This window comes from Loxodonta africana, chromosome 13 (assembly GCF_030014295.1).
Source record: "Loxodonta africana isolate mLoxAfr1 chromosome 13, mLoxAfr1.hap2, whole genome shotgun sequence".
Classification (NCBI taxonomy): Eukaryota; Metazoa; Chordata; class Mammalia; order Proboscidea; family Elephantidae; genus Loxodonta; species Loxodonta africana.
In genome coordinates this window covers 63,839,090-63,857,354 of record NC_087354.1, presented here as the reverse complement: position 1 = coordinate 63,857,354, position 18,265 = coordinate 63,839,090, and the positions used below count along the sequence as shown (strand labels likewise).

The following is an 18,265-nucleotide window of genomic DNA, read 5'->3' as shown; positions in this document are numbered from 1 at the left end:
AAACACCCCAACTTTCATGAATATTTTAAAACCCACACTCACTGGGGAAGGGATGAAAGTAAGGTTAGATAATTGCAGATTCCATTTCAGCCAGTGGTAACCCGAGCAAATGTTCTGTCCCAACATGGCTTATGTCTTATCTTGTGAAATGATGGCAGCGAATGCCTTTCCTTCCTCGAGTGCCAGACCTGGTCCCATGTGAGGAAGGAGGGAGAAGCAAAGAAAAAAGGGTTGACCATCTATCTTCCACGGTCACCCAGGTTCTCAGCTGCAGGGAGAGGGTACCTCTGGGGAACTTATTTGGCATTTCAAGCAAGTATTCACAAGGCAGCTGCTGAGTGGAGCTGAATATTTTGTTAACCAGTTTTTTTCTCTGACCTTTATTACTAATGGATCTTCTTTAAGAATGATTTAAAGAGGAAAAAGAAAGGTTAATTTTATTGATTTATTTTATCTTTGTCCACAGAACCCAAAGCAATGGTGTTACCTGGCAAGAAATCTGCTGTCATTTATGAAAAATCAGACCAAGGTAATGCTTATTTTGAATGGCTATTTTTCCAGTCTGTTTAACTCTGACGCCTTAAACCAATTGGCTTTCCTTGATTACTGGTTTTAGTGACTGAATGACCCATGAAAAAAGTAAATCATCTGAAAGATAGAGGCAAGGATTTATACAGTCACCTTGTTTGTGAAGCAATTCATAAATTTTAAAATATATATTAGCTTATGAAAATATTGTAGATTATGACTAATTTTCTGACATCACTTTTTCATTTCTGTTAATGTATGAATAGGATCTGGACTAGAAGTTTGTGTTCTCTTTGTCTAGAAATAACTTCAATTTCCAAATGATGTATCATATTTGTATATCATAGACAATGAGAGGAGGAGACTCTTGCCAGGATACAGTAATAAGATTCTTCCTGTGTTAAGCGTTAAATGAGCTTCCATATTATTTTTTTGATATATAAAAATTTTCAGTAAGAATTCCTAGAAAACGTCACTGAATTTTCTGAAGATACCCACCTATACAACATACATTTTCTTGGGAAAGATTTAATTATATCATCCAGTTGTTGAATAGCATCGCTGATTATGCTCAACATATTGCTCATTTAGTTGCTAAATTTTCAAATTACTATGAGATTTATTTACATATGTTGTCCTAGGAATATGAAAGCTCATGCAAATATTCCAATGACATGTGCATGTAAACAAAGCATGAGTGTAGATACCGATATGTAAAGAGTGTTTGGTTTACTAGTAATGCTACTATCTTAAAAGAGTTTTTTACAGAAGAAGTTTCTGACAGGTTAGAATTGTCAAGAGACCTGGACCCATTTATTGAGCATTATCTACTTATATACTATGAAGATATGCTGTGAGTGTACATGTTTGAACATACAAAATATGCTTGTTGAATTGTGTACTAAGTTGAATACCAATTGGAGCCAGGGTTTTATTTTTGACAAATTATTGAATTCCTGAAAACAAATAAGTGCTGAATTGAAGATAGTATTTCAGTTTAATGCATGTTAGCAGAAAACTTGTTTTTAAACTTTGATTTGCAGTAGAGCAAAAATCACTTATTAGGTTGAATTACAAATAGGGTGTTTTTACTTCTTTCTGGCCTTTAGTTAAATCTTCGAAGGAGATATAAATTTCTCTCCCCTAATGGGAATTTTGAATTGCAGGACCTGTGTCCAAGTTTTATCTGTACTAAGATGTTAATTCATGCTGTAAATATCATTAAATAGCTAATGAACTCCATTGGATGCTGCCTTTTACATAGCACTTATTAACAATGATTCTGGAGAGAGAGGCTTTATACTGAGAGCTGGTACCTAGACAATATGAGGAGGAGGTTGGAGCTGAGATAGGAGCTGTAGGCATAGGGAGGTAGGTGGCAGAAAGGTGCTTGTTGGGGGTATAAACAATCAACAGAAGATGAGAGAGTAAGACAGAAAGTAAAGCACTGAATGAATTCAGATGGAGCCAACGAGAAAGGCCAAGGATGAAGAGAGCAGAGAATATTCAGGAGTCATTCAGAAAGTAATTCTTTTTCTCAGAGGCCTGGATATCCTGAGATATTCAATTCATTAAGCTTTTGTTTTATTTATCTAAGATATGGATAAACCTATTTAGAACTGCATCTAGTAAAGGAAGAATTGAAGCAGAGAAGGGAAGTCTGATTAACATGGTAGAGATTCCAGCATCTATATACCCAGAATAAAAGAAAAAAATGCCTTTTGAGAATAAAGAAATAATTCTCTCTATCGTCAGGGTCCAAGTGTTTGATAAAAACTCCCAAATGGGATATAATCTAGGATGCGTGCGTTTGTGTGGACAGTGGGAAGGAAGGATGGAAGAGTAGCTTGGGGAGGGGGGACAACTGCTACAGCCAGGGGAATTGGCACTTGTATTATCATCTCTTTAGGTAGGCTCTTCAAATTCATTGAAGTAGAAATGGTTGCAGTCTCATAAAATCCCTGTTAATAAGACAAAGAGTGCTAATGTGTTGACGCCCTTCGTCTCTGGTCTCAGATGGGATATGTGCACTGAAGTTTCAGTGTTTAAATGGTAGAAGATTAAGACCTGCTAGTGAAGGTGCTATTTTTTAAACAAATGGGACCCGTTAGCTTTTCTCAGTTGTACACGGCAACTCATTCCACATTTTGTATGGGATTAACTCTGGCAAAGGACTCAGTGCAATCTGTAGGATTAACGAGCACTTGTGTGTGTGCAGATACTTGAAAGTTCTACATCTGGCTCTTTTAAAAGGGATATTTGAATGCCTTTTCATATAGTGTTTTATCACATGATGTTATTGGTATCTATTAGTCATAATAGTCTTAATTTTCTCACTTAATTATCCAAATGTAGAAGCAACTTTCAGTTAGTCCCATCAGAGTATCCTTCTATATATTCAGTAAAATTATGTACAAAAATACTTACAGATGGTTATTCTGTTCAATTTTTACAAAGGTTTATATGTACTAGAAATGGATTAAATTTCAATTGAGAACATTTTATGTTTGTAATCTATTTTATTTATATGGGAATATTGTTTTATTCTCATACATTTAACTTCTTCTGTAGGAAATGAAATGGAATATTAAGGATTCAGCAATTGTTTTGATGTATTCTAGGTGCGAATCTAGGCTTAGCATAGGCACAATTTGGAAAATTGAAAAAAAACGAGGGCATAAGGCCAGCCTATAGCATTACTTATGTTCAGGAGCATTAAGAAATAGGTTACAAATGTATTGGTTAGAGACCGGTTTCATTGTGGTTTCTTATTATTCAATATAGATAATTCTGTAGATGTAATACATAGTGAAATTTAAAAGGACAAAAATCTTGAAATTTTAAGAGCTTACTGTGAATTATATTTTATATTATTTATCACATACTATAACAATAGGCGCTCCTTGGAAACTCTATGGGACAGTTCTACTCCGTCCTATAGGGTCGCTATGAGTTGGAATCGACTTGACGGCAGTGGGTTTGGTGGTTTTTACAATTACAATTACAAGGCAAAGTAAAACATAAAAGCATACAGGTTTATCGATAGATAGATAATCCACCATAAATTTAAGTGGGAGTTAGAAATACTTCTATGGTGTGTTTGAAAACTGTGATACAGTTGTCACAATGCCTGAAATCCGTACCTGATACGTACTATGCTTTACAGGAACATAATTGTAACATCAGGTGAAACAGGCTCCCATCTTGTATTTAAACTGCAAGTCGAAGAATGAATCATTGAACCTTTTCGTGAAGAAATGATTAAAAAGCAATCCCTTAAGAGAAGGACCTATGATGATAATTTTTTAAAGAATTTGCTTTTTCTGGTCTTTTTTTTATCATGTGCAAAAGTTCTTGGTGTTCTTGACTCTTCTGAGATTATGTGGGGTTTCCACCATTTTTGAAACTTTAAAAAGCTTCTAGGACTCTAAATCATAGAATTGTCTAGAATTGGCCCTTGGTGATATTCATATTTCTTCACTGATCTTCCACCCATGTCTTTATCTTGCTTGTTTCTCTCTTACTCCACTGCATACCTTCAACATTACTGTCTTGGCTCATGAATTCCCCACTCTGAGGATACTGCCTTCTTAGTACCCAATCTGCTTTCTCCCTTATTCAAAGACTACATAATCTTAAAATCTCCTTTAAGAAGACTTCTGAGACCCTTTTCGTATCACAACTATCTCTTTCCGTTAGCCTACTTCTTTCAGTAAAGGCACTTCGGTGTGCTATATTTCACATTGTCATTGATTTGCGTATATTGCTTTGTAAAAGATCTTATATGTATGCATGTGTGTGTGCCTGTATGTGTGTATAAAATCTTATTTTACTTTATATAAAGGTTGTTGTTGTTGTTAGTTGCTGTCGAGTCAGTTCTGACTCATAGCCACCCCACGTACAACAGAATGAAACACTGCCCTATCCTGCCCCATCCTCACAATGGTTGTTATGCTTAAGCCCATTGTTGCAGCCACTGTGTCAATCCATCTTGTTGAGGGTCTTCCTCTTTTTCGCTGACCCTCTGCTTTACCACGCATGGTTCCTTCTCCAGGGAATGATCCCTCCTGATAACATGTCTGAAGTATGTAAGACATGGTCTCTCCATCCTTGCTTCTAAGGAGCATTCTGGTTGTACTTCTTCCAAGACAGGTTTGTTCCTTCTTTTGGCAATCCATGGCATATTCAATACTCTTCACCAACACTGCAATTCAAAGGCATCAATTCTACTTCAGTCTTCCTTATTCATTGCCCAGCTTTCACTTGCACGAGGCTTGCATATGGTTTGGACCAAGCGCACCTTAGTCCTTAAAGTGACGTCTTTGCTTTTCAATACTTTAAAGAGATCTTTTGCAGCAGATTTGCCTAATGCAATGTGTTCTCTGATTTTTTTTTAATTTTATTATTATTCTTTTTTTTTCTTTTAATTGTATTAGATAAAGGTTGGAAACCCTGGTAGCATACTGGTTAAGTGTACGGCTGCTAACCAAGAGGTCAGCAGTTCGAATCCACCAAGTGCTCCTTGGAAACTCTATGGGGCAGTTCTACTCTGTTCTGTAGGGTCGCTATGAGTTGGAATCAACTCGACGGCAGTGGGTTAAAGGCTAACAGAACAAACTAGCTTCTCATTTAAAAATTAGTATACATATTGTTTTGCGACATTGGTTACCAACCCGACGACTTGTCAACACTCTCCCTTCTCGACCCTGGGTTCACTATTACCAGCTTTCCTGTCCCCTCTTGCTTTCTAGTTCCTGCCCCTGGACTGGTGTGCACCTTTAATCTCATTATTTATTTATCTTTATGGGCCCATCTAATCTTTGGCTGACAGGTGAACCTCAGGAGTGGCTTTATTACTGAGCTAAAAGTTGTCTGGGGGCCATACTCTCAAGGTTTCTCCAGTCTGTCAGACCAGTAAGTTTGGTCTTTCTTTTTGAGTTAGAATTTTGTTCTACATTTTTCTCCGGCTTTGTCTGGGACCCCCTATTGTGATCCCTGTCAGAGCAGTCAGTGGTGGTAGCCAGGCACCATCTAGTTATACTGGACTCAGTCTGGTGGAGGCTGTGGTAGATATGGTCCATTAGATCTTTGGACTAATCTTTCCCTATTATTTTTGCTTTTCTTCATCTCCCTTGCTCCAGATGGGGAGAGACTAGCGGAGTATCTTAGATGGCTACTCATAGGCTTTTGAGACCCCAGATGCTACTCACCAAAGTAGAATGTAGAACATTTTTCTTTATAAACTATGTTATGCCAATTGAGCTAGATGTTCCCCGAAACTGTGGTCTCCACAGCCCTCAGCCTAGTAGTTCAGTTCCTCAGGGAGTTTGGATGTGTCTACGGAGCTTCCATGACCTTTCCTTTTACAAGTTGTACTGACTTCCCCAGTATTGTGTACTATCTTACCCTTCACCAAAGTTATCACTTATCTGTTGTCTATTTAGTGTTTTCCCATACCCAACCATCCCCTCCCTCGTAACCATCAAAGATTGTTTCTTTTTGTGTGTAAACCTTTTCATAAGTTTTTATTGTAGTGGACTCATACAATATTAGCCCTTTTGTTATTGGCTTATTTCACTCAGCATAATGCCCTCCAGACTCATCCATGTTGTGAGATGCTTTGCAGATTCATCATTGTTCTTTACCGTTGTGCACTATTTTATTGTGCCTATGTACCAGTTTGTTTATCCATTCATTTGCTGATGGGCATCTAGTTTGTTCCCATCTTTTTGCTATTGCGAACAATGCTGCAATGAATATGGGTGTGCATATCATATGTCTAGTCATGTGACAGCTCTTATTTCTCTAGGATATATTCCTAGGAGTGGGATTGCTGGATCATATGATTTTTCTATTTCTAGGTTTCTAAGGAAGCACCATCTCTTTTTCAAAAGCGGTTGTATCATTTTGCATTCCCACCAGCAATGCATGAGTTCCAGTCTCCCCACAGCCTCTCAAACATTTGTTATTTCCTGTTTTTTTGATTCGTGCCAGTAATGCCAGGTTGAGATGGTATCTCATGGTGGTTTTGATTTGCATTTCTCCAATGGCTTGTGATCGCGAGCATTTCCTCATGTGTCTGTTAGCTGCTTTAATGTCTTCCATGGGGAAGTGTCTGTTCATTTCCTTTGCCCATTTTTTAATTGGTTTATTTGTCTTTCTGTTGTAGAGGTGTTGGATTTTCTTGTAGATTTTAGAGATTAGACCTTTGCCAGAGCCAATTTTTTTTTCCCAGTCTGTAGGTTCTGTGTTTCCTGTTTTGGTGAAGTCTTTTGATGAGCATAGTGTTTAATTTTTAGAAGACTCCAGTTATTAAGCTTATGTTCTGGATTTTGTGTATGGTTTGTATCCGGTTAATGCCATGTATTAGGGCCTCTAGCATTGATCCTATTTTTTCTTTTATGATCTTTACAGATTTTGGTTTTCTGTTTAGGTCTTTGATCCATTTTGAATTAGTTTTTGTGTACGGTGTGAGGTATGGGTCCTGTTTCAGTTTTTTGCAGGTGGACATTCAGTTTTTCCAGCACCGTTTGTTAAAAAGACTGACTTTTCCGCATTCGTTGGACTTTGAGCCCTTGTCAAAGATCAGGTGAACTAGGTGGATGGATTTACATCTGAGTTCTAAATTCTGTTCCATTGGCCAGTGATCTATTGTTGTACCCGTACCGGGCTGTTTTGACTGCTGTAGCTGTATAATAGGTTCTGAGGTCAGGTATTCCTCCTATTTTAGTCTTCTTTTTCAACAGTGCTTTACTTATCCAGGGCCTCTCCCCTTTCCATATAAAGATAATGATTAGTTTTTCTATCTCTTTAAAGAATGTTTTTGTTATTTGGATCAGAATTTCATTGTATTTGTAGACTGCTTGTGGTAGAATTGTCATTTTCATAATGTTTAATCTCACTATCCATGAATATGGTATGTTTTTCCATTTATGTAGAGCTCTTTTGGTTTCTTGCAGTAGCATTTTGTACTTTTCTTTGTATAGTCCTTTTACATCCCTTGTTAGATTTATTCCTAAGTATTTTATTTTTTTAGGGGCTATAATAAATGGTATTGTTTTCCTGATTTCCTTTTTATCATTCTCTTTATTGGTGTATAGGAATCCAACTGATTTTTGTATGTTTATCTTGTAAACTGTTGCTACTCTACCGAATCTGTTAGTTCCAGTAGTTTTCTCATGGACTCTTTTGGGTTTTCTATATATATAGTCTCATATTATCTGCAAATAGAAACACTTTTATTTCTTCCTCACCAATTTGGATGCCCTTTATTTCTTTTTCTTGCCTTATTGCTCTAGCTAGGACTTCCAGCACAATGTTAAATGAGAGTGGTGATAAAGGGGATCCTTGTCTTGTTTCTGTTCTCAGGGGGAATGTTTTCAGCCTCTCTTGTTGAGAATGATGTTGGTTGTTGCTTTTGTATAAACGTCCTTTATTATGCTGAGGAATTTCCCTTCTATACCTATTTTTTGAAAGTTTTTATCAGAAATGGGTGTTGGACTTTGTCAAATGCCTTTTCTGCATTGATTGAGATGATCATGTGATTCTTTTATTTATGTGGTGGATTATGTTGATTGGTTTTCTAATGGTGAACTATCCTTGCATACCTGGTGTGAATCCCACTGGGTCATGGTATATTATTTTTTTTGATACTATGCAGAATTCTACTGGCTAGAATCTTGTTCAGAATTTTTACATCTATACTCATGACAGATATTGGTTTGTGGTTTTCTTTTTTGTGGTGTCGTTGCCTAATTTTGGTATCACGGTTATGCTGGCTTCATAGAATAAATTTGAAAGTATCTTTTCCTTTTCTATGTTTTGAAATAGTTTGAGTAGTACTAGGTACTAGTGTAAGCTCTTCTCTGACTGTTTGGTAGAATTCTGCAGTGAAGCCACCTGGGCCAGGGTTTTTTTTTTTTCCCTTGGGAGTTTTTTTTTTTTTATTATTACTTTTTCAATCTCTTCTCTTGTTATGGGTCTATTCAGATTTTCAGCATCACTTTGTGTCAGTTTGGGTAGGTAGTGTGTTTCTAGAAATTAGTCCATTTCCTCTAGGTTTTCAAATTTGTTGGAGTATAGTTTTTCATAGTACTCTGTTATGATTCTTTTTATTTCAGTTGGGCCTGTTGTAATGTCCCCCATTTTGTTTCTTATTTGGGTTATTAGCATCCTCTTGTGTTTTTCTTTTGTCAGTTTGGCCAGTGGTTTGTCAATTTTGTTGATCCTTTCAAAGAACCAACTTTTGGTTTTGTTGATTCTTTGTATTGTTCTTCAATTCTCTATTTCATTTATTTCTTCTCTGATCTTTATTATTTCCTTTCTTCTGGTGACTGTGGGCTTCTTTTGCTGTTCTCTATTTGTTCGAGTTGTGTAGACAATGTTTTGATTTCATCTCTTCTTTTTTGATGTATGAATTTATTGCTATAAATTGACCTCTGAGCACTGCCTTTGCTGCGTCTCAAAGGTTTTGGTCTGATGTGTTTTCATTCTCATTTGATTCTAGGAATTCTTTGATTCCATCTTTGACTTTTTTTATTACCCAGTGTTTTTAAAGCAGGGTGTTATCCAGTTTCCATGTAATTGATTTTTTTTCCTTGCTCTTCATGTTGTTAATTTTTACTTTGATAGCATTGTGATCAGAGAAGATACTTTGTATTATCTCAAAGTTTTGGATTTTGTTGAACATCGCTTTGAGGCCTAAGATGTGGTCTATTCTGGAGAACGTTTCATGTGTGTTGGAAAAGAATATGTACTTTTCAGCTGTTGGGTGGAGTGTTCTATATATATCTATTAGGTCAGGTTGGTTGATTGTGGCCTTTAGATCTTCTGTATCTTTGTTGAGTTTCTAGATGTTTCTGGATGTCCTGTCCTTTACCAAGAGTGAAGTGTTGAAGTCTCCTGTGGAACTGTCATTTTCTTTTTTCAGTGCTGTTAAAGTTTGTTTTATGTGTTTTAGAGATGACAGGGTGCATAGATATTTATTATGGTTATGTGTTCATGATGAATTGTCCCTTTAATGATGATATAATGCCCCTCTTTGTCTTTTACGGTGGATTTTGTTTTAAAGTCCATTTTATCTGAGATTAGCATTGAGACTCCTGCTCTGTTTTGGCAGCTGTTTGCTGGATATATTTTTTCTATCCCATGATTTTTAATAAATTTATATCTTTGTTTCTAGGGTGTGTCTCTTATAGACAGCATATTGATGGATCCTGTTTTTTTTTTTTTTTTTTTTTAATCCATTCTGTCACTCTTTGTCTCTTTATGGGTGTATTTAGACCATTTTCATTCAGTGTAATTATTGATAGGTGAGAGTTTATTGCCGTCATTTTGTAGTACTTTTTTTTGTGATGCTGACATTTTCTTTGTTCCTCTTACTCTCCTGTGCTGAATTCCTTTTGTTTGTGGATTTTTTTTTCATATCTTTTGTTTTTGTAGATTTTGTGTTTATTGAGGCTTTATATTTTTCTTCTTTTTTGGATGAATAGGTTTTTTAACTTTCTTTGTGGTTACCTTGAAATTTACTTTTATCTTCCTAAGTTTGACCTAGTGTTTTATTATTTGGTATCACCTTGTCTTCCTCTCTGTTAGAAAGTTGTATACCTCCACCATTTATTCTCTTTTTTATTGTTCTGACATTGTTTTCATTTACAGATTAACCTCTCTGTTTCCCTGTCATAAATCTTTTAGTTTTTTTTTAATAATTTTTATTGTGCTTTTTTTTTAAGTGAAAGTTTACAAATCAAGTCAGTCTCTCACGTGTAAACTTATATACACCTTACTACATACTCCCATTTACTCTCCCCCTAATGAGTTAGCCCACTCCCTCCTTCCAGTCTCTCCTTTCATGACCATTTTGCCAGTTTCTAACTACCTCTACCCTCTCATTTCCCCTCCAGACAAGAGATATAAATCTTTTAGTTTTGATTAATTCTTGAGAGTTTATTTCCTAGGTTGGTATCTGGCTGGTGAAGTCTTGAGTACTACACTCAGGCTGTGGTCTGATGTTTGTTCTCAAATTGAAGAACTCCCTTTAATAATTCTCATAAGTTTGGTTTGGTTTTTACATAGTTTCTTAACTTCTGTTTATCTGGAAATGTCCTAATTTCACCATCATATCTGAATGAGAGTTTTGCAGGGTATATTACTCTTGGTTGGCGATTTTTTTTTCTTTCAAGGTTTTATATGCATTATCCCATTGCCTTCTTGCCTTCATGGTTTCTGCTGAGTAATCAGAGCTTAGTCTTATTGTTTCTCCTCTGTGTGTGACTTTGGATTTCTCAAGGTGCTCTCAGGATTCTTTCTTTGTCTTTAGTTTTAGTGAGTGTGACTATGACACACCTTGGTGATTTTCTTTTGGGGTCTACCCTATGTGGTGTTCGTTGAGCTTCTTGGACAGTCAGCTTTTCATTTTTTGTGATATTAGGAAAATTTTATGTCACCAATTCTTCAATGATGCTCTCTGTGTTTTCCATTTTCTGCTGCTGTTCTTGAGCTCCAATCACTGGCAAATTTTTGTTTTTGATTATATCCCACATCATTCTCAGGGTTTCTTCATTTTTCCTCAAACAGAGTTGTAGCCAAGTAGTTGTCTTCAATTTCACTGATCCTGTCTTCCAATGTTTCAAACCCGCTCCTCAGACCGTCTATGACACTGTCCATCTCTGGAATCTTGTTGTTTATCTTTTGTGTTTTTATTTGCTGCTTTTGTATGATTTCTAGTTGTGAATTTATTTTGACATTTTGTTCCTGTATTATTTCCATAAATTCTTCCATTGTTTTGTCTGTCTTTTCCATGTTTTTGTCTAATTTTTCCTCATTTTTGTCTGCTTTTTCCTTCAACTCTTACATAGCTCTGAATATTAGAGATTTGAATTTATTATCAGATAGTTCCAGTGCCTTTTCTTCTACTGGGAAGTCATCTGGTGTTTTATTTTGGACATCTACTGGAACCATCCTTTTTAAAAATGTTTTAATATTTTCTGCTGTCTTCAGTACGTTGAGTAGTTATTTTCTTTGTTTCTTGATTAACAGATTTGTTTGTTTCATCCTGCTTTTTTTGTTTTATTTGGTTATGTCTGAACAGTCAGACATAACGTTCTGTGCATTCTTTGTTGTTTGCTTGTCTGTGGGCACAAAACTTCTCACCACCTTATCCAATGGGCAGGATGAGTGGCTCAGCTATGGTGCAACAGGTCAGGTCCAGGGGGTGGTCTGTCTCCTGCTAGGAGCTCGGTGAAGCTGCTTTCCTTATTCCTTGTCTGCTGATCTCTGACAGGGGTCCGAGATGGTGAATTGTGTTGCATTAGCTGATAGGGGACCTCTACTCTGTATCTCTCCTTGCTCTCTGCTCTCTGTCAGTTTCTTATTCTATTCAGTGCTTGGTTGAGTTGTTTATTTCTTCATTTAACACTTAGGGTTTCAGGATTGATGTTGGTCTGTGTTTTACTTAGTTTTTTGGGTCTCTGCTGTGCAGGGACAGTGTAGTTCTTCCGTCTATAGCACCATGTTGTCTCCACCCTCGTGTCCTTTGATTTCTTGACTGTTGCTTCCATGGGCATTGATTTTGGATCTAAGTAAAATGAAATCTTTGACAACTTCAATCTTTTCTCTGTTTATCATGATGTTGCTTATTGGTCCAGTTGTGAGAATTTTTGTTTTCTTTATGTTGAAGTATAATCCATACTGAAGGCTACAGTCTTTGTTCTTCATCAGTATGTGCTTCAAGTCCTCTTCACTTTCAGCAAACAAGGGTGTGTCATCTGCATAATGAAGGTTGTTAATGAGTCTTTCTTTAACCCTGAAGTCCTGTTTTATAGTCCAGTTTCTTGGGTTATTTGCTCAGCATATGGCTTGAATAAGTATGGTGAAAGGATTCAACCCTGCCACACACTTTTCCTAACCTTAAACTACCCAGTATCCCCTTGTTCTATTCGAACAACTGCCTCTTGACCTATGTACAGATTCCTTATGAGCACAATTAACTGTTCTGAAATTTCTATTCTTCACAAAGTTACCCATAATTTGTTATGATCCACACAGTCAAATGCCTTTGCATAATCAGTAAAACACAGGCAAACATATTTCTGGTATTCTTTGCTTTCAGCCAAGATCCACCTGATATTAGCAACGATATTATCCCTGATTCCATACTCTCTTCTGAATCCAGGCTGGATTTCTGGCAGTTACCTGTTGATATTCTGTTGCAGTCACTTTTGAATGGTCTTCAGAAAAATTTTGCTTGCATGATATTAATGATATGGTTCCATAATTTCTGCATATGGAACTCTCCTAGTCGGTTGGCCAGGAAACTCCTTGTAAATTTCTTGGCATAGATGAGTGAGCGCTTTCAGCACAACATCCATTTGTTGAAACACCTCAGTTGGTATTTTGTCAATTCCTGGAGGCTTGTTTTTCATCAATGCCTTCTGTGCAGCTTGGACCTCTTCCTCCAGTACCACTGGTTCCTGATCATATGCTACCTCCTGAAACACTTGAATGTCAACCAATTCTTTTTGATATAGAGACTCTGTGTGTCCCTTTCATCTTCTTTTGATGCTTCTTTCATTGTTTAATATTTTCCTTGTAGAACCTTCAATATAGTAGCTCAAGACTTCAATTTTTTCTTCAGTTCTTTCAGTTTGAGAAATGCTGTGTGTTCTTCACTTTTAGTTTTCTAACTCCAGGCCTTGCACATGTCATTATAATAATAGTTTACTTTGTCTTCTCAAGCCACCCTTTGAAATTTTCTCTTCAGTTCTTTTACTTCATCATTTCTTCCTATATAAAGGTACACACACAGAAACAGAATATTTTTTTCTATAAGCTCCTTGAAATATTTCTTCCATCTTTTTTTATGCTCCTTTTTAGTGAAGTAGATAAATGTTGACAGAATGAACTCCTTGAATCTCTGGCATTCCCTTGGGGGGGAATATATATATATATATATATATATATATATATATATATATATATATATATATATAAAGCTAACAGGTTTTTTTTTTTTCCTCACTATCAGAGATGTAATTTAGGCATGTTTTGTTTTAATTTAGGACTACCTTGAGAATCCATTCTCCTTTTATCAAATCTTTTCAACAAGAATAAAAGCTAAATTCAAGCAAACTAATTTATATAGCAACTGTTGAAACACACTCTCTTTACCAACTGGAGAGTGCCTTACTTTACCACCCCTTGAAGGTCTTACTCTTTTTTGCTGACCCTCTACTTTACAAAGCATGATGTCCTCTCCAGGGACTGATCCCTCCTGATCACATGTCCAAAGTATATGAGACGAGGTCTCACCGTGCTTGCTTCTAAGGAATATCCTGGCGGTACTTCTTCTAAGACAGATTGTTCATTCTTCTGGCAGTCCTCCATGGTTGATACAATATTTTTGCCAAGAGCATAATTCAAAGACATCAATTTTTTTTTCGGTTTTCCTTAATTCATTGTCCAACTTGCATGCATATGAGGCAATTGAAAACACCATGGCTTGGGTCAGGTTCACCTTAGTCCTCAAGGCCATATCTTTGCTATTTAACACTTTAAAGAGTTTCTTTTGCAGCAGATTTGCCCAATGCAATGCATCTTTTGATTTATTGCTTCCATGGCCATTGATCTTGGATCTGAGTACAATGAAATCCTTGACAACTTCGATCTTTTCTCCATTTAGCATGATGTTGCTTATCAGTCCACTTGTGAGGATTTTTATTTTCTTTATATTGAGATGTAATCCATAATGAAGGCTGTAATCTTTGATCTGCATCAGTAAATGCTTCAAGTCCTCTTCAGTGTCAGCAAGCAAGGTTGTGTCATCTGCATATTGCTGGGTTGTTAATGAGTCTTCCTTCAATCCTGATGCTGTGTTCTTCCTTATAGAGTCCAGCTTGTCAGATTATTTGTTTAACATACAGATTGAATAAGTATGGTGAAAGGATACAATCCTGATTTCAAACCATGCAGTATCTGTTCTAATGACTGCCTCTTGGTCTATGCAAAGGTTCCACATGAACTCAATTAAGTGTTCTGGAATTCCCATTCTTCACAATGTTATACATAATTTGTTATGACCCACACAGCCAAATTCCTTAGCATAGTCAATAAAACACAAGTAAACATCTTTCCAGTATTCTCTTGGCGTAGATGAGTGAGTGCATTCAGCACTGCTTTCAGCCAAGATTCATCTAACATAGGCAATGATACCCCTTGTTACAATCCTCGTCTGAATCTAGCTTGAATTTCTGGCAGCTCCCTGTTGACATACTGCTGCAATTCATTTTTGAATTTTTTCAGCAAAATTTCACTTGCTTGTGATGTTAATGATATTGTTTGATAACTTTCTCATTCTGTTGGGTCCTTTCTTTGGAATGGGCACAGATATGGGTTTCTTCCAGTTGGTTGACCAGGTAGATATCTTTCAAATTTCTTGCCATAGACAAGTAAGCGCTTCCATTTGTTGACACATCTCAACTGGTATTTCCTCAATTTCTACCACCTTGTTTTTCACCAATGCCTTCAGTGCAGCTTGGACTTCTCCCTTCAATACCATTGGTTCTTGATCATATGTTACTTCCTAAAATGGTTGAGCATTGACCAGTTCTTTTTGGTACAGTGAATCTGTGTATTACTTCCGTCTTCTTTTGATGCTTCCTACATTGTTCAACATTTTCCCTACAGAATCCTTCAATACTGCACTCAAAGCTTGAATTTTTTTCTTCAGTTTTTTCAGCTTCAGAAATGCTGAGCATGTACAGGCAATGGCAAAGCATTTGTAACAAGGGGTGTCCACTAGACTTTGCCAGTGTGCATGTGTACATCTGTTTTTGTTTGTTGCTTTCCTTTTGTCTCCCTCTCTATTTGAATGCATTTGATTTTTAAAATATATTACCACTAGATGTCAGCAGCAACCACCTAGGGTTCATGTGGCCTTAATTTGTAACTGAAAAGAAAAAAAAAGGAATATCTTGTCTGAGAGGAATAGTAGGTATGTATTTTGAAAGTTTAAAAGCTATTTTTTGAGGTATGAGGAAAATTACAAACATATAAAACATTACTATTTTTTTAAAGCTGGTTTCTGCTCACGTGTAATACATTAGTTTTACTTCCAGTATATTCTCTCTACCTGTGAGATGGTGTGAAGAATTATGTGTGAACGGAGTAATTTGTCATGATTTTTACTTGATGTCAGAGCTCTAAATTTATGTATCAATGTGTTATGATTCATTTATGCAACCATTTCATGAGTATTTTTGCTTTGTGTTTATTTCATTCTGATTTTGTAGAAGCGTTTTTTGTGCCATGGCCCATCAGAAGATTGTGTGGTATTAATTTTTCAGCATCCACATCTGTGCTCTGTTTACTTAGTAATGTCTGAACTTTCCTGGATCTGTGCTCTGTGTTAGAAGTTAGTCAGAACATTTTCAGAGATGCCAAAGAGTATTATCAAGTTTGCTCACCCATTGACGAAGAAAACAATCTAGTAATATGGAAAAAAAAGGTATTTTTCATGAATTATAATACATATAATTGTTTAGTTTTCGAAATAGTAGGCGAAAGTATCTCAAATGTGTAGTTCAGAAATTAAAAGGAAAAGAAAATTGTAGTATTAGCCAATTTTCAATTAATACTGGTAATATTTTAAATAATGCAGTTAATAGCTGGTCAAGTCAGGTGCAGATTAGCAGAAAGTTTCAGTCAAATCTGTTAGAGTTCAGGCATTAGTTAAAACTTAGTCTTAGGTGATTATCTATGTATTGACTAACTACCAAGTAGATTTTTAAGCAGTTATGAGAACGATTGAGCTGTTCTCATTTCTCTCCCTCAGAAAAGTTCTCCTTTAAATGCATTTATTTTAATATCTAAAGAACCCTGGTGGTACTATGGTTAAACACTTGACTGTGAACCAAAAGGTTGGAGGTTCGAACTCATCCAGTGGCTGCATGAGAGAAAAACATGGCAATCTGTTTCCATAGAGATTACAGCATAGAAAACCATATAGGTTGGTTCTACTCTGTCACATGGGGTTGCTATGAGTCAAAATTGACTAGACGGCACCTAACACCAACATTTTAATATCTGAGGAAATGTTAGAAAAGAATTATGAAATTATTTCCTTTCCTCGGGCAAGTTCTACCACAGAAAATACTAGTTTAACTGTTGTATTCTTATCCCTTTTAAGATTTAAAAAAAAAAAAAAATTGTTCTGTTTGGTGCTGTGAGGTGAAGTCTACCTCACATAGTATGTAGGCTAAAGAAATAATTGCTTGCATGCTGAAGTTGTTACATTTGACAATTGTGGTTTAACTTCGCAGACTCGTCCCTGATTTTCTTATATTTTTATTTCTGTTTTTAAAGTACTCATAAAAAGGACTTACCCAGACATTTCCCACGGCTGTGGTTGTTATTCTTTATTTATGTTTATAGGTAATGAGGCAAATGTTTGGAATCATGCTGCAGTTCCTTGACCCAAGTAATGTCCTCACATGGTGTAGGTGCAATGAGCAAATGCTGGTGATAAAGGGAAGGTGCATTGTTAGCCAGATGTTCATTAAGGAGCATTGAACCTAGTGTATAATATTGAACACGGTGTGTAAGCTCACAGCTTGCTTGATCTAATTACTTCCCCCCTAAAATGGGTCAGGGCTGGGATCTGTCTTCAGTCTGTCATTTTCTTCATCATTTACAAATAGTTAAAAAACAGCTGCTGATGAGGTATTTTGAATTGAGATACTGCCAATTTTAAGCAAACTGTTCTAGCTCCACATTAAGATGCTTACTCCCACTTCCATATGTACCAGTGTTTTTCTTCTCAACATGTCATTTGCTTGTGCATGGACGTGGATTAAGCTAAAATATAGAGAAGACCGGATTCCCTTTTGATTGTTCCAGAAATTCAAACACTGTAGCCTGACATCCAAAGACTACTTTTCCACTATGAAACTCCATGTCTTGCCAGCCTCATTTCTACCTGGTTCCTTGCCCAGCAGTTACCCCATAGCCACACAACCTCTTTGATACAACTTATATATCATTTATGCATTTCTATGTTGGTGACTTTGCATTTACCATTTTTTTCTATGTAGAACTTAAAATGTAGAACTTAAAATTTCCCTTCCCCTTTCTCCAACTTCTACTTCTTATTTTTCATTTCAGAGACAGTAGAGTATAGTAAGGGCGCTTTTGGAGCCAGATGGCCTGGGTTCAGATCCCAGATTGGCCACTTACTAGTTTACTGCTGTGCAACTTCCTTGTTATTGTTAGTTAGTAGCTGTTGAGTTGGCTCTGACTCATGGTGATCTTCTGCATAACAGAATGAAGTATTGTCCAGTCCTGCACCACCTTCATGGTCATTGGTATTTTGAGTCCATTGTTGAGGCTATTGTGCCACTTCGTCTCATTGAGCATTTGCCTAGTTTTTGATGACCCTCTGTTTTACCAACCATGTTGTCCTCTTCTAGCGATTGGCCTTTCCTGATGACATATCCAAAGTAAGCTTGCTTCTAAGGAGCATTCTGGTTGTATTTCTTCTAACACTGATTTGTTTGTTCTTCTGATAGTATTCTTTGCCAACAAATGCATAAATTCTTCTTCAGGCTTCCTTTTCCATTGTTGAGTTTTCATATACACATGAGGTGATTGAAAAGAACATTGCTTAAGTCCGGTGCACCTTAGTCATCAAAGTTACTTTAGGCAAGCCATTTAATTCTCTGAGCCTCATCTTGGTTTCTTTCTA

General features: G+C 36.5%; 1 protein-coding gene across 11 annotated transcripts in view; it reads left to right on the top strand.

The window, feature by feature from the left end:
- Nucleotides 1-18,265, top strand: part of INPP4B (inositol polyphosphate-4-phosphatase type II B) — a 971,994-nt gene that overhangs the window by 144,874 nt on the left and 808,855 nt on the right. For all 11 annotated transcript variants that reach the window (XR_010317444.1, XM_064267536.1, XM_064267532.1 and 8 more), the window contains one exon: nucleotides 467-529. The gene's annotated coding sequence lies outside the window, so the exon portion shown is untranslated. The remainder of the gene's footprint in view (nucleotides 1-466; nucleotides 530-18,265) is intronic.